The sequence below is a fragment of the Hyperolius riggenbachi genome, chromosome 1 (genome assembly GCF_040937935.1).
Source record: "Hyperolius riggenbachi isolate aHypRig1 chromosome 1, aHypRig1.pri, whole genome shotgun sequence".
Classification (NCBI taxonomy): Eukaryota; Metazoa; Chordata; class Amphibia; order Anura; family Hyperoliidae; genus Hyperolius; species Hyperolius riggenbachi.
In genome coordinates this window covers 158,239,459-158,245,458 of record NC_090646.1, presented here as the reverse complement: position 1 = coordinate 158,245,458, position 6,000 = coordinate 158,239,459, and the positions used below count along the sequence as shown (strand labels likewise).

Sequence of the window (6,000 nt, the reverse complement as noted above, 5' to 3'; positions counted from 1 at the left end):
CTGCCTGCTCACGGACTCTGCATCTGAGGGGGGAGCACGGAGGGCGCCCGGGAGAGGAGAGGGAGGGAGAGGTCGGGCTGCCCTCCCCGCGGCTCCGGCTCCCCCCTCCATTATAGCGCCCCCCTCCCAACAGCGCCCCGGGCGGCGGCACGCTCCGCACGGGGCAAGAAACGGGGCTGCTTTGTACAAAGCCATACTAGTATAAACATACTAAAGATAGGGGGCTTAAATGAATTCGATGCACACCGTGCTCTTCAAGGTCACAGAAACCCCACCACAAAAGTTAGCATGTGTGTGTTTTGGTGTGTAGGCAAAACTTTGAAAGGTCATTTTTAAACTCCTTGAAGTCTTTATAAACCCAAACATCTACACTGCAGGGTTAGTGCTGACTAGTTTAACAGACTGTAGTTTTGCCATGCAATGTTTGGCAATCTGCTATAATAAAAAGCATAAGGCGTGGTTCACAATTGCATGAATGAAAAACTGATCCATGGAACGCATCATTGTTTTAAAAGAATTAAGTGACCCTCTATTCCATTGGTGCACTGTCAATACCACAGATGCGTACAGCTGTAAAAATCCTTACAACCCCAAACTTGTGATCCTTTTTAACATTGTAACATAGGATCCGTTGCCTATGCCAACACTGTGACATGAAAAAAGAGAGAAAAAAGAAGCGCTCCAATAGTGCATTAAACTTTTAATCCAAATCACGCAATATAAAATTGCACTTACATCATCAGTGTCTTTAAAAACAACATGTGTGCAGCCTCCCATGATTAGTCACCTCCGCCTCTGTCTGGCCAAGACTCGCGGCTGCTCCGATGTTTTCCACGCGTGTTCCACCCAGAGAGAAGCAGCTCCATAGTGCACCAACAAAAGACAATTTATGTGTACACAGCCAATTAGTCAGATAGTTAGCGCTAGACAGTTATCTTTTCAACACTGTGACATGGTAAGACAGCACAACCATTTGAATAAGTCCAGTCCACAATGCCTTATGTGTAGAACAGGATCTTCAAAGGCTGGAGGTGGGATCCCCAATGAAAAAGTTCCATTACTGCCTTGTGATATGAGAGCCAACTAAAGGCTAAGGGACACCCCTGGAATAGAAGAGGTTCAAGTGTCAAGACCTTAAGGACACTCAAGGGTGAAGGACTCATTAACTTACCTATTTAAATTAGATTATTACAGAACCAGAAAACAATGGAAATTAGAATGAGTCTACAGAAACAGAAAACAATAGACATTAGAATGAGGCTACAGCAACCAATTTTGGCCAGAAATGGCAAACTAGAACATTGTCAGAGACTACTGACTCATGGTGGCCACTAATGATCCAATCTTTTTCATCCAATCTTACCAAATCTATGTAGTATAAGGGTAAATTGAGTGAATATACTGAATGAATGCTTCAGGCAGTTACCTTATATTACATAGAAATGGTAAGATTGGATGAAAAAGATTGGATCATTAGTGGCCACCTTAATACAAATGTCAAAGGAAGTGTTATGCCGTGCATACACGGCTCGTTTTATGCGCTGGATCACCCCAGCGTCTCGATGCCGGCACATACCCGCTCGTCCGCGCGTGTGCGTGGATCGATTGGTGCTCGTCCCCGCCGGCGCTTTCTTATCACCGCTCGATTCCCTGGCATTGTCTGCCGGCGGAAATCGAGCGGGCGCGGGTCGAGCGGCATGATCGGGCCAGCTGAATATTATCAGCTGGCCAGATCAGCTGGTCGATACACGGTACAGAAACCTACTGTGTACCCCAGCATTAACATACAGGGCCCTATGCAATTCCAGATAATACAAACCTGGCTTGTGTGCAAATTTTTTATCACTTGATATCGGTCAGGAGTTACCAGCAACTTTTCTATGCTACAGCAGCTTTTCAATTACACTTTTAATATGCCACCTTAAAATTGGTGTATTATATTACTTTCACATAAGGTACAGTAATGGATGGACGTTGTACCTGCTAGAAGGCATGCTAGAAGCCAGCAAAATTAAAGAGATGTAGATTCCACATCTTCACAGACATGTGGGAAAGCTCCTGCAACATAGTTCCCAATTGTCCCTTTTTCAGAGGGTCAGTCCCTCTTTGGGAACCAAATCCTTCTGCCCCCCCTTTCTTCCTCATTTTTCACGTATGTTTTCTATGGATATTTGTATTTATGTGAGTGAAAGTGGTGTAGAGCATTTAAGGTGGGATTTCCAGCATTGCTGTCATTCTTATGTGTGCAACTGACCCGACAACGAATGATATATCGTATGTAACCACTCCTCTATAGAGAACCAAATTAGTTACCTCAATTGGTTCAGATAGTGAAGAGTCACAGAACTTTTTAAAGAGACTCTGTAACAAATTTTTCAGCCTTAGTTCTTCAATCCTATAAGTTCCTATGCCTGTTCTAATGTGCTCTGGCGTACTGCAGCCTTTCCTAATTGCACTGTCTCTGTAATAAATCTTATCTCCTTTCCTCTGTCGTGTCTGTTGGGCTAAGGCTTGAATGTGTGGAATGTGCAGGGCTGCTTGTGATTGGATAGAAACGATACACACCCTCTGCAGGCCCCCTGCACACTCTGTATGACTCACACACTCTGTTTATGTGAGCCTATTACAAGCTGGTTAGTTTGTTTGTAAACCCTGCCTAAAACTGTTAATTACAAGCCAGGATTGCAGCAGAGAGTGGCAGAAACAGCACAGAGGGGCACAGGAGAAAATAAGGAATAGAATGGTATGCTTTTTAGTGTAAGAATATTAGAGTACAGATTCTCTTTAAAAGGCTTCCTAAATGAGAAAGTGAACTAGTCAGAGGACCAGGGATCCCCAAATAAGAATTCTTTGAGGGAGAAAAACAATAACTGCTTTAATAGGTACTAAAAAGTGTAGCATAATTAACCACTTCACAACTGAGGGGTTTTACCCCTTGAGCACCAGAGCAATTTTCACCTTTCAGCGCTCCTTCCATTCATTCATCTATAACTTTATCATCACTTATCACAATGAAATGAACTATATCTTGTTTTTTTTGCCACCAATTAGGCTTTCTTTAGGTGGGACATTATGCCAAGAATTATTTTATTCTAAATGTGTTTTAATGGAAAAATAGGAAAAAATGTGGGGAAAAAATTCTTATTTTTCAGTTTTTGACCTTTATCATTTTTAAATAATGCATGCTACTGTAATTAAAACCCATGAAACTTATTTGCCCATTTGTCCTGGTTATAAAACCGTTTAAATTATGTCCCTATCACAATGTTTGGCGCCAATATTTTATTTGGAAATAAAGGTGCATTTTTTTCAGTTTTGCGTCCATCCCTAATTACAAGCCCATAGTTTATAAAGCAACAGTGTTATACCCTCTTGACATAAATATTTAAAAAGTTTAGTCCCTAAGGTAACTATTTATGTATTTTTTTAATTGTAATTTTTTTTTAATTACAAAAAAAAATTGGGGAGTGTGGGAGGTAATGAGTTAATTTTTAGTGCATAACTAATGTATTTGTATATGAAAAATGCTTTAGGGTGTAGTTTTACTATTTGGCCACAAGATGGCCACAGTAACTTTTTGTTTATGCGTCTTGCAAGCATCCGGAAGGACGCTTGCAGGAAGTGTTATGAGACTGGGAAACTTTTTTTTTTCACAATGATCGCGCTGCTTCTTGTTGAAGCAGCTGATCATTGCAGGGGCTTGGATCAACGAACGGGAACATTTTTTCCCGTTCATTGATCTCCAGGCGAGCGGGCGGTGGCGTGCACGAGCGTGGGGGCGCGGACAGCGGTGGGAGCGGCGTCAGGTGCGGATTTCTCCGTCCCTTGGTGTTAACAGGGTGGAAAAAGGGACAGAGAAATCCACACCACTGGGGGTAAAGTGGTTAATTTGTTTATATAGTATACACATTACTAGCCCTTATTATATGAGCTGTACATAACTCTGTAGCTATAAATATTTGGAATGTTAATGAAAATTACACTAAATGTTGTCTGCCCATAAATAATGCTTTCCTTTTATACCATTATGTATTCACATTACATCTACAAGTGGAGATGGTAAATGAAATGCAAATAATTTGGACTTACATGCAGATTTCATGGCAATTGTATGCAGCCTGAAATTAGGTCAACTTCCTGTCAATTCCTGTCACTCACTCCTTTCTTGGAGGAAATCAGTGTTGAGGTTGAAGGAGTCCATTGAAGGCTTCTGACATACGACAGGAGACTGTTCAGACTTTACACCTGGGCCCCAGAGCTTTATCTTTTCGCCTCTGCATCTGACACAATCTTTACTAGATCACTAATGTTTCTTAACACTTTAGATTATCCTTTCTTTTTATCTTCTCCTCATTGCTGTAACCAAGGAACTGAGCAACAATAATCTGGAGCAGTACAGACGTCACAATGCATCATGACTACAATTTCCTTTGGCAATTAAACATACTCTGACAGCTCAGCTCATGACAGCAAGAGAGGCCTTGGCACATGTGCAATAAGTGACTCACATCCAAAGAAAACATGGCCCAGCATCTCAAATGCTTAGCTCACTTGTTGAAGAACAAAGCAAAGCAGGTTGGTCACAAACCAGGAGTAATTGGACTTTAAAAACCTTTTAGTCCATTTAATTCGTATCTTCATCTCAAAGGATTATATAAAACTTTATCTACAAATGATACATATTACAGTACACACAAGCAACGGAAACCAGAAATAAGTGTGGCAGCGCTACTGAAGTTGCTGTGATTAAAGAAAAGTAAAACGAGAGTGGCCTAGCAATACTTACAAATGGTAGAGAGATATAAGCATACAGTCAGTCACTGTCCCTGGTTTCTGCTAGGTAGTCAAGTTTTAATACAAGTTCCATTTCAGCTGCTCGGGGTTTACAAGAGTTTTGTTTTCTGTTGTTCTGATACCCAGCTTGTGTCTAGATTTTCCCCTTTTTCCCAGTCTAGTCTAACAGAGGATTGGTAGTAGCAGTCGAATATTGTACCAAGTTAGCCATCAGTAAAAGTAAGAGGTTTTGAATCATCCTGGTTCAAAACTCCTTGCTTTAACAGAAGATTTACTCCAACTTAAAGTAGGGCAACTGGAAAGATCTGTATACAGTTGTAATAAAAACAAAGAGAATTCATGCCAAGTTTGCACTACATGTTTGCATTTTATGTGTAAGAATACATGCAAATTTGCACATGGAGAGAAAGAAAACTACCGGTATGTGAACTTTATGCTATTTATTACAAATTTTCATATGCGGCTAGCACATTGGACAGTTTCCTCCTGCATTGTTTTCTATGTAAAACACATGCAAATTGTTGTATTTCACATGCAGAGCCACGTGCAATGTGGACATGAATGTGTGCGCAATGCCAAAAAAAATGCAGCAGACTGTCTGATTTTTTCAAACAGCACATCGCGAACAAAAATTTGCATTACATGGAAACTAATGTATTGACTAGTATTAGCATGTATTGTAATGGTAATTTTCGTTCCATAAAACATGAAAAAATCACATAAATGGAAATAGCCAAGAGGAAATGTTAATGTTTAACATTAGGTTTTGGTGTATCTAAAATATAATGGAACCTCTTCTTCATTCATACACCAGTATACCAATATAGATGATTGAAATTGGCAGAAGACTGTAGTCTTGGCCAGCTCATAGAGTTAGCTCCGTTGCCAGAAAGTTAGTCTTATTTTTGTTTGGGAGTGATTAAATGGCTGGTTATAGTTCAGCAGCCACAGACCTTCCTTGTGAAGGGGATTCTGAACTACTGTGGATGCAGACACATAGCTCATTCTTGATTTTTTTTCGTGACCAATTATTGAGCTAGCATGATTCATGTATGGCAGAGATGCAGTCAATAGGCATATCCTGTTAATATTATCCATAGCTGAAAAGGCTTTGGAAAATCTCAGATCTGCTTCTCAGAATAATCCTGTTATTTTGAGCTGAACTGTACAGTGATGAACGGACAGTTTTCCTGGAAAGCCTACAGA

General features: G+C 40.5%; 1 long non-coding RNA gene across 1 annotated transcript in view; it reads right to left on the bottom strand.

The window, feature by feature from the left end:
- Positions 1 to 711: 711 nt before the first annotated feature.
- LOC137568843 (uncharacterized) overlaps positions 712 to 6,000 on the bottom strand; it is an 81,286-nt gene continuing 75,997 nt past the window's right edge. Inside the window, exon 3 of the long non-coding RNA XR_011030986.1 lies at positions 712 to 1,103. This is a non-coding gene — a long non-coding RNA (uncharacterized lncRNA). The remainder of the gene's footprint in view (positions 1,104 to 6,000) is intronic.